The following is an 11,136-nucleotide window of genomic DNA, read 5'->3' on the forward strand; positions in this document are numbered from 1 at the left end:
TTCCTGCTTTTGTTGTGTGCTTTTGTTGTGCGCTTTTGTCGTGTTTTCATGTTTTTGGTATCAGTGTTACAGTAAAGTTGCAAAATTACTTGGGACGTTTCCTCCTTTATTTGCGCACGTACCTGTGCACGTGGTGCTCTGAGCGGCACGTGGCTGGGGGCTCCGACATAGACACTGCCCGCCTCTGCCTGGAAGGCAGCAGGTGTGGGGAGGGTGCCGAGAAGATGTGGAGAGGTGTCAGCTGAGTGTCCAGGCCATGAGTTTCGAGAGGCTCCTGTCCACATAGTGACATGATTTCCTCCACGGTACAACCGCAGTTAAGACGCCAGTGGTGGGGGCGGTGGCAGGAAAAGGGATGGCGTGGAAGGCTGTGGGTTGGTGCCACTGTCCCTCCCACCAAGGAACACGGTCCACAGACATCCACCAAGACCCACCTCCTCCACCCCATCTTTGGAGGCGCCATCTTGGAGCCCTTCCCTCCTCCTCCACCCAACTTCAGCACCTCCTCCCTCCCTCAGATGGAGCCTCAAGGACAATGAGATAGGCCTCGGCGACATTCTCACCCCTCCAGCAGGTTGAAGGAGGAGCCATTATTGCCCACAGAGTAGGTTCAATGAAGACAGACCTCGACAGCCTGTGACCCTGACCCGAGGCCTGTTGGTGGGCTCCGGAGCTCTTCTTCACTGGGAACAGGGCCCTCCCCGTGAAGCCAAGGCCCGGGCCTATGTCCTGGTGTCTTCAAGGGCCGGGTGGTCCCTGCAGGAGCGGGGCTGGGACTGCAATTCCTCCGGCGGACGGCAGTGAGAGCAGAGACGCCTGGGAAGGGCTCAGTGGCAGGCTGGGACAGTGTCCGGAGCTCTGTCGGCTCCCTCAGTGATGTCCACACTTGGGAGGACGAGGCCCCAGGTTAAGAAGTAGGAGTGAGTCGGGTAAGGGCCCCTGCACCCCATTGCCTCTTTTCCCCGAGAAGAGGTTCCCTTCTCTCCCCCAGACTGGGCTCCTGACCCAGATCCAGGCCCATGATTTCACAGGCCCAGTGAAGAATGAAAAACGTGGGCCCCCTTGCTCAAAAATGATGAAGAATTCCGAGAGAGCCACGGCTTGGGCTTGAACTAGGTGTGCAGCCCCTCCGCGCACAGGGTCCTGGGGGGCTGCATAGGTCACACCCCCAGGAAGCTAACTGTGTAAGGTTTCCTCCCCCTAAAGTCGGGCTTCAGGTGGGATTCTGCCTTGCTGGCCACTGCTGTGGTTTCTGCCTGCCCGGCGGCTGGGTCCCTGCTTGGCCACGAGGACACCGTGATTCCGACAGAATGTGAGTCCCCTTCACTTTGGCTTTACTGACGCATGGTCTGGGATGTGAGAGGGAGGAAGGATGCCTGGGAGCCCAGTCCTGCGGTGACGAATGATTCGAGACTTTTCTGGTCCTCTCACCCTGGGAACCTCCCAGGACCCTGCTGGTGCCCACAGCAGGCACAGGCCTTTCCATGGATGAGGGTGCAGCCACTCACCCAAGGCCACGGGCAGGAGTTTGAGCACTGGGTGCAGAGGACACCTGAGATATGGCCTCTCATCTGGAAAGGAGGAGAAAGCAGCTCTCAGAGACAGACAGGGTGCTGGTGAGGGTGCCACCTCCCCAGGCCTGTGGGCTTGCAACACTCCCCTCTTCCATCCTCCTTTCCCCTGGCTGGCCTATCCAGGTGGGGGGTGGGGGGATGGGGGGGTGGGGGTGGCGGGCTTCCCCAGAGTCGGAGCCGCACTCTGCACTACTCAACGGGTAGTTGAGAGCAGGGTGGGCGGGGAGGAAGAAAGCAGTGGGGTGGCCTCTGGGACAGGGAGGAAGGAGCGCCCAGGGGAATGCTGACAGACTGACTGGCAGGCAGGTCACCTGGGAGGCTGCCCGCCTGCTCCCTCACAGGGCAAACGTGACACCAAGGCAGGTGTCCTTCCTGGGACCCCAACCCAAGACCCTTCAAGGCTAAATGCATGCTCTGCCCACCGCAGCCGGCTCCCACTGCCTCGGAGGGGCTCACAGTGTCGTGAGAGCGACACCCCCATCTCTCACCACTCTCCAACAATAGCCACCCTCCCCCAGCCAGGCTGCCCTTACCACTTCCCATCTCCCTTCACCGGGCCAGATCCAAACCCCTCATGGCTTCCCTGCCCCCAAGGCTCATCCTGGGCTTTCAAGACTCCCGTCACCCTCCCAGCCTCCTGAGACATCAGGTTTGGCGGTATCCTGGGCATCCATCCCGCTCCTCCTCCTCCTCTTTGTCAGGCCCTGGGGCCCGGTTCTCTGGGTGCAAGACCTCATTCCATCCTCGCTGATACTCTGCGGGGGCTACTGTTCCCCATGGCGCACGTGGCAAAATGGACCCGGAGAAGGGAAGTGACTTGCCTGAGGTCTCTGTCCTAGCTCTGCCACCACCTGGGCAAGTGACCCTGACCCAGCCTTTTCTCCCTCTGGCCCTCAGAGTTCCCACCTGTCACAGCACAGGATTGGGCTAGATAGATATACTCTGAAGGTGCCCCAGCTCTGAGGTCCTGTGGGTCTGCTTTCCCAGTCACAGCATCTCTCTGGGCCTCAAGTTTCCTCGCTGAGTAACAGGGGTAAGAGCATGTACCCAGCACTGCCTGGCCCAGCTCCCAGGGCGGCTGGGCGCAGCTGGCGTGGCCTGCGCATGAAAGAAGGTAGGAAGTGGGTAAAGCAGTGGGAGAATGACAGGTGCATGTGCCCCTCCCCCACTCTATGCGTGTCTGAGGTGGGGGTCCTCTGGAAAGCACCTGAGGTTGACACCCCTCCCTGACTCTCTGAGCCCCGTGACCTCGGGCAGGTCACTTCACCTCTCAGAGCCTCCATCCCCTCATCTGTGCAGTTAGGGTTACTTACCCTGCTTGCCTCACGGTCCCAAAGACAGTACCGAGCAGTAGAGATTGGAAGTTATCGGAAATCTAGTAGCACCCCAAACCCCATCCCCTTTTCCAGTGAGGAGACTGAGGAAATGACTTGACCAATGTCAAGTTCTCAAGTTCCCCGGGTTTCAACTTGGGATGAGTCCATATTACAAGTGCCCTTTATTTGGAAACCAACATCATAGAAATGATACACACCTGCAGGACATCGTACGCTTCAAATATGACTTTGAACGCTTCCCTCACAGCCTCACAGTTTCCCAAGATGCCAGCACTTCAGCATCCACGTCAGAAACGGGCTGTCACACCTGAAGGTGACACAACAGTCCCTTGCCAGGCTTCCTGCCTTGGTCTGTGGTTCAGCCAATACATGCAATTTTATTTTGTGGTAGTTGACATGTCTACGGGTTGCAGAACTGCAGAAAGGAAAAGCAGCGTGCATACCCAATGACCACAGGAAAGAAGAAAATTACAAAGACAGTGGGGCTAGAGTTGAGGAGGATACGGAACAAAGCAACTCCCCTACAGTGTCCGTGGAAGTCTGAATTTGTACATGGCCTTGGAGAAACATTAGAGAATTACAGCATGTTGCTTCCTCACGCTGCCTCGAGGGAGGGGCTGTCAGAGACAGGTTCTAGGTGAAAGTGAGCCTTCTGAAAGCAGAGAGGGAGGAAACGGAAAGGTGGAGCTCTACTACCACTAGCCCATTGCCTTTAGCCAGGAATCTGAGATGCCTGAGAGCTGGATAAACATGTGCCTTGCGGAAGAGCTGCAGTTGCTAACTAGGCTTTAGCCTGTCTCTGAAGCTGTCTAGGAAGCTTTGGGGTCCTAGCCACTGGAACGGGGACACCGTGGAGGACCCCTACGATCAGGCCACCCTCTCACATCTCCTCCTCTTGCTTTTTCCCCCTCCACCTGAAAGAGGGGCACAAGGCACAAGGTTGGAGTGCAGTGGGGGCAAAGGTAAGGGCAAAAATCAATGCAGAAAGACGTTTCCCAGGAGATGGAGTCCAACCAGTGTAGTTTCAAATTCTGGTTCTGAAGCGCGCCTTGTTCATCTGTGCGGTGGCGGGGGTGGGTGGGGAGGAGAGCCTGGCTAGAGCCTTCTGCTTGGTGCCCACAAGTACAACCTCTGAACAGGGGTGAAAGGCCCTGAACGCTTCCATTATCACAGGTGTCTGTTTGGCCGTTTGGCCACCTGAGCTCCTCCAAACCAACCTAACAACAGGGTTCTCTTTATCCGCTTTACTGAGGTTTAATTTACAAGCAAAATAATGTCCATTTGGGTGGACAGTTCCATGGACTTTGACAAATGCTACCATCCATGTCACTCCCACCCTAATCAAGACAAAGAACAGGTTCACCATCTAGTGGTGTTCCCTTGCACCCCTTCCCAGTGACTTCCTACCATCCACATCCAGCCTTAGGCCACCACTGACCTTCCCTCTATATCACCATGGATTAGAATTCTCTCCCCTACAGTCCGTTACACACGTAAACATGCAGTATGTAATCTTCCGTGTCGGCCTGCCTTCTATTTCTCTGCTTCAATGCTTTGGATATTCATCCACGGGGTGGCACGCATCAGGAGATTAAATCAAAACGGCGGGCACCTGGGAGGCTCAGTTGGCTAAGCACGTGCCTTCGGCTCAGCCCATGATCTCAGGGTCCTGGGATAGACCCCAGGTCAGGGCTCTGTGCTCAGCAGGGAGTCTCTTTTTCCCTCTCCCTCTGCCCCTCTCCGCGCACCCCCCACCCCACCCCGCTCCTCCTCTCCCTAGCTCTCGCTCTCTATCTCAAGTCGGTAAATAAGATCTTTAAAAAAATAAATAAATAAAATAAATCAAAATGGCCCCCATTCGCAACCTGATTGTCTCTGTTGAAATCGTACAGCTATATAAAAACGTCCTAGAACTAATAAAGTAATTCACCTAGAGTGCAGGATACAAGACTAAAACACACAAAAAAATCAACCGCATTTCTATACACTAGCAAAGAAGTGTTGGAAAAAGAAATTCACCACTCAAAAAAGAAAGTCAATTCTTGGATGTGAATCTAACAAGTGATGCCGGGTATTTATATACTAAAAACAGCAAAACGCTGGAAAACCAAACAAAAGAAGACCTAAAGAAATGGAGGAACATACCATGGTCATAGATTAGAATATTTAACATAGCAAAGATGTCAATTCTTCTGAAGTTGATCTCTGGACTTACTGTAATTCCAATGAAAATCCCGGCAGCAGGATTTGTTGTAGACATAGACACAAGCCGATCCTAAAGCTTATGTGGAACCTAAAGACAAACACACAAACAAAAAGAATAGCCAAAAAAGTATGAAAAAAAAAATAAATGTGGAGGAATCACATTACCTACATTTAGAACTTTTCAACAAATGTGTGGAAAAAACTGGATCTCCATCTAAAAGAAAAAGGATCTCACATCTTATACTAGAACTCACTAAAAAGAAATCTTAGATGGAAATCAAGAATATGAAACTGTAAAACTTTTAGAAGGAAACGACAAAACCTTTGACCTGGGTTTGAGAAAGATGTTCTAGGTAGAACAACTCCACCCTGCCACCACGGCGCCACCTCCATCCCCCCACCCAGCCTCGTTTTCTTTCTGTGAAAAATGCTGTTAAGGGTTTGAGGAGAAAAATCTCAGGGTGGGAGAATGTATTTACAATTACCTAAACAACAGAGGGCTTGTATCCAGAGTAGATGAGGAACTGCCAAAACTCAACAGTAAGAAAATAATGGAAAAAATATTTGAAGAGATACATCAATAAAAAGGATATATAGGTGGCAATTGAGCACATGAACAGATGAGCAAACTCACTGGCTCTCAGGCAATGCAAATTAAAACTATGGTGAGATGGCAGTATTCCTATATTAAAATTGCTGAAATTAGAAAAAGCAAGCAAGCAAAAAAAAAAAAAAATCCCACAAACACGTGACAATATCAAATGGTGTTGAGGACGGGCAGCAACTGGGTTCACCACATGTTGCCGAAGGGAATGTAAGGTGGTACAACCACTTTGGAAAACTATGTTATTGCTTTTTATAAAGTTAAACATATGCTTACCCATATGACCTAGCAATCTCACCCTGCAGTATTACTCCTAGAGAAATTTCAACTTGAGTTCATACGAAAACCTGTAAGTGAATGTTTGTAGCAGCTCTGTTCATAACCACCCCAAACTAGAAACAACCCAAATATCCTGCAACAAAGTGTATTCTTTCCAGACAATTAAATACTAGTCAATGGTCTAAAGGAATGAAGTATAGATACAGTCAACAATTTGGATGAAACTCAAAAGCATTGCGCTTCGTGATAGAAGCCAGGCTCAGAAGGTTACATTTTATTTTATTTTATTTTTTAAAGATCTCATTTATTTATTTGAGGGAGAGAGAGACTGAGAGAGAGAGAGAGAGAGCACGAGCAGGGCAGAGGGAGAGCGAGAAGCAGACTCCTGGCTGAGCAGGGAGCCCAGTGCAGGACTCCATCCCAGGACCCTGGGATCATGACCTGAGCCGAAGGCAGACGCTTAACCGACTAAGCCAACCAGGCACCCCAGAGGGTTACTTTTTAAACGGTTCCATTTATATGACTTTCTTGAGATGACAAAACTATCATAAAAGAGAGCAAGTCGGTGGTGCCCTGGTTAGGTGTGGAGAAAGAGCGTGACTACAAAGGGATAGCACCAGGGACTTCTTGGGGGCTATAGAAGTGTTCTGAATACATATTGTGATGGTGGCTACAAGAATCTATACACGTGTTCAAATCTCTGGAGCTGGAGGTCCAGAAGAAGTCTACATCACTGAATTTAAAAATACAATGAAGGAACTAATGGCAAAAAAGTTTTTTTCAACCAAAAAATTATTAGAATTGAACAGTAGTGTACTGCGCTACAGAAGATATTGAATACATTCTTTTAGGATTAAGGAAAACCATACCAAATGTCAACCCAGATGAACACAAATGAATGAATAGCTATAGACATGGTAAATATAGGGAGGGTTAATTATTTTACTTTTCAAAAACTTTCTTTAAAAGTTAACTGAATGTTGGGGTGCCTGCTTGGCTCAATGGGTTAAGCGTCTGCCTTCAGCTCAGGTCATGATCCCGTGGTCCTGGGATCAAGCCCCGCGTCAGTCTCCCTGCTCAGCGGGGAGTCTGCTTCTCTCTCTCCTCCTGCCCCTCAACCCCACTCATGCTCTCTCACTCTCACTCACTCTCAAATAAATAAATAAAATCTTAAAATAAAATTAAGTTAAATTAACTGAATGTTGGGGCACCTGGGTGGCTCAGTAGGTTAAGTGTCTGACTCTGGATTTGGGCTCAGGTCATGATCTCAGGCTCCTGAGATTGAGCCCTGCCTTGGGCGCCTTGCTCAGCAGGGAGTCCGCTTGAGATTCTCTCCCTCTCCCTCTCCTTCTTCCCCTCCCCCTACTCACGTGCGCTCTCTCTCTCTCTCTCTCTCTCTCTCTGTCAGGTAAAAAATAAATCTTAAAAAAAGTTAACTGAATGTTTAGAAAACCAAAAACAATGCGTTGTGGGGGATACAATGTATATATAAATAAAGTCTATGGAAACAAAAGCAAACAGATGGGAGTGTAGAAATTAAAGCATACTATGTAAGTTTTTCCTTTGTACGTGAAGAAAAATTTTATCATCGAAGGTGAAAGGCCTAATTTTAACTATGTGTAATATAATCCCTACAGGAACCACTTACATATAAAACAAAAGGAATAAGTATTAAACCAAGATAGAGATTAAAATTGGGATACTGAAAAATACTTCAGTTATGCATAAGGGGGTGAGGGAATTGGGTTAAAGAAAGAATGAAAAGACAAATAAGGAAAGAAGGAAATAAAAGAAGGAAGGAATGAAGCAAGAAAGAAGGAAAGAAAAAGAGAAATAAAGCTACTCAAAATAAGAGGATGAAGTTAAAGCCAATCATACGCATACTTAAGCTAATTGTATATGTTCCAAACTTTCCCAATAAAAGGCAGAGATTGCTAGGCGGGAGAGCTGCAAGACACCGCAATATGCCATTGAATAGAAACTCACTTTTTTTTTTTCATTTTCACAGTTTTTCTTTAAAGTCTTATATAAGATTACTTTATCCCTGTATCTTGTCAATGTTTCTTCCTCCTGTTTGCAGCTTTCCTTTCCTACTTGTCGAGATTTGGCTTTACCTTCAAGGATCATTTTGTGGTTTTTGTCTAGTTTTAGTCTAGTGGTAGCCACCTTGCTAGGGTGAACGGACAGTCGTGCCGTTCGCCTTCTCACGCTGTACTCATTCAATGTAGATGACGTGTTTCTTCCTGTAAACCTGGACTATTTTGCCAGTTTGCTGGCCTTTGTCGTGTCCTGGCACAACCTGTACCTCATCATCCTTTCAGGTGGGCATGGATCGAAGGTTGTACTTCTGTCTCAGCCCTTTAGAAAGACAGGAAGGCCTGATCTTCCTGCGAATGTGGGAGGGTGCACTGAAATGCCTTTTCTGGTTCTTGCTCCAGTCGGAAGTCACAAAGGGATTGAACTTCATGTTGGCTGCCGGCACTTCAGTGATGGCTGCAAAAGGCAAGAGTGAAACTCGCTCTAATATGGAGACAGAGCTAGGTTAAATGCAAAAGGGTTGAAAAAGAGATGCCATGGGAACATGAATTGTAAGAAAAACAGTTCTAAAAGTGGCTAAGTTAAATTTTAGGACCAGGAGTGTTACTAATGATACACAGGGATATTTCATAATGATAAAAGCATCAATTAATCAGGAAAGCGCAATGATCATCAGGTGCCCTGGAAAACAGAACTTTAAATTTCATAAAGTGAAAACTGATAGAACTTCAAAGACATAAACGCGAATCCTTTTAATAGTTGGAAATTTCAAAAATTCTCTCAGCTTTTGATATAGCAAATAGAGAGAAGGTCAGTAGTTATAAAAAAGACTTTAACAACGCTATCAGCTAACTCGACTTAATTATAGTACATTCCACCCAATAGCGGTAGAATACACACTTTCTTTAAAAGCACATGGAACGTGCACCAAGCAGGAGCCTATCACGGGTTATAAAGTAATACTCCATCGGAGAAGAAGGACTGAAATCCATGTCGTGGGTGTTCTTCGGGCACAATGGAATTAAACGAGAAATCTATAACAAGAAGATTTCTAGAGAATCCACAAAACTTTGAAATTAACCCACGGACTTCAAAATAACACAGGCCCAGAGACGAGGCACTTAGGGAAATTTGAAAGTCATCTGTGTCTATATTAGGAAAGAAGAAAGGTTTAACATCAATAAAATACAAAACGAAGATGCTACAAAAAGATGTAAAAAACAAACTGAGAGGAAGTAGAAAGAAGGAAGCAAAAAGGCTATCAGAAGCTGACGTTCATATGTGGAATTTAAGAAATAAGATGAACACAGGGGAAGGGAAGGAAAGATAAGAAAAAACAGAGAGGGAGGCAAACCATAAGAGACTCTTAACTCTAGGAGAGGAACTGAGGGTTGCTGGAGGAGAGGTGGGTGGGGGGGATGGGGTAACTGGGTGATGGGCATTAAGGAGGGCACGTGATGGGATGAGCACTGGGTGTTATACTGAACGGATGAATCATTGAACATTACATCAAAAACCAATGATGTACTTACTATACCTTGGCTAACTGAATTTAAATTAAAAAAAAGAAAGAAAGAAAAGAAAATCCGGTCCCAGAGACGGAGAACATTTACATAATACAGAACTTTCTTGTGTATCTGTATATATAAAAGTCTCTTTCAAGTCAATCAAGGGAACACATAACTTGTTTTAAACATGGACAAAATACTTGCACAGACATTTCCCTAAAGACGATACATGTAAGATAATTAAACACATGTGAAGCTGTTTAAAATTATTAGTCAACAAGAAAATAAAACTTAAAACCGAAAGGAGATAGCGTACTACAACTGCCCAAAGGGCTACGTCCAAATGGCTGACAATGATGACAAGGCCTGGTAAGGTGGAGCCACTATGGTTTTCATCCATGTCGGTGTAAAGACTAGGCGCTTTTCAAAAAAGTTTGGCAGATGAGATCGGGCGCGTTCAGGGTGGTATGGCCGACGATGCGGCTAAACATGCTACAATGTACAGGACAGCCTCCCACAGCAAAGAATTCGTCAGTCCAGACTGTCAATAGTACCACTGTTGAGAAATCCTGTCACCAGGTTACACATAAGCTAAGTCACTAATGCCAAGATTAAAATTCTCAGAAACTAGGTAGTCTCTGAATGTTAGCCAGAAACCATTCAACTCTAATAAATTGTTCAAAAACAAACAAACAAAAAACCCAAAAGAGTTTGGCAGTTTCTTACTAAGTTAGGCATGCAAGTACCATGTAGTCCTAGGTAGTTAATTCAGAAAAAGAAAAGCATATGTCCACACCAAACCCGTATGTGAATGTGGGTAGCAGCTTTATTCATAATATCTCCAAACCAAAAACATCCTAGACGTCCATCGGTTGGTGAATGGAGAGCAAACTGTGGAATAGCCATACAAAGTATCCAAGACAAACAAACTGCCAACGTACACAATGCTTGGGCATATCAAAAGTATTACATGGAAGACTGGAAACCGTATACTGGATGCTGTCGGATTCATTTGGCATATAATTCTTGAGAGGTTAAAGCTCAAAGGAGTCAAGGGAGCTTGGTGGTTGCCCACGGCTAGAGGTGGAGCAAGGAGAGTGACTTGGAAGGCACAGGAGGGCACTTTGCAGGGCACTGGAAATGTTCTCTATCTTGACACTGGTGGTAGTTATACACATGTTTCAGTTTGTCAAAAATCATCAGACTGTACACTTAAATAGGTATAGTTTATTGAATGTAACGTATATCTCAACAAAACAAAAAAATAAACAGAACACAGATGTTTTACGTATTAAAAATAATTGAAAGCAAGAACTGTATTGGATACATCTTCGACAGGTAACACGTGGTGAGGAGAGATTAGTGCATTAGATGATGGATCAGATAAACATATCCAGAAAAAAGTAGAGAGAGAAAAGATGATGGAAAATACAGAATGGGTAGGAAGAGAATCAGTGGATGCAGAGGCTAACACAGGTGTAACATATTTCAATTGGAGTTAAGTGATGAGACGACAGAGAAAAGTGCCTAGGCAGTATTTGAACAGATAAGGGTGTGGTGTTTCCAAAGCTGATGAATAACAGCTTGCTCAA

The 11,136-nt window shown here is 46.6% G+C and overlaps 1 pseudogene; it reads right to left on the reverse strand.

Moving 5' to 3' along the window:
- Positions 1–5,186: 5,186 nt before the first annotated feature.
- On the reverse strand, positions 5,187–8,466 carry LOC102741440 (large ribosomal subunit protein uL24 pseudogene; annotated as a pseudogene).
- Between the last annotated feature and the right edge of the window lie 2,670 nt (positions 8,467–11,136).

The sequence above is a fragment of the Leptonychotes weddellii genome, chromosome X (genome assembly GCF_054177405.1).
Source record: "Leptonychotes weddellii isolate Sample4059 chromosome X, ASM5417740v2, whole genome shotgun sequence".
Taxonomy (NCBI): domain Eukaryota; kingdom Metazoa; phylum Chordata; class Mammalia; order Carnivora; family Phocidae; genus Leptonychotes; species Leptonychotes weddellii.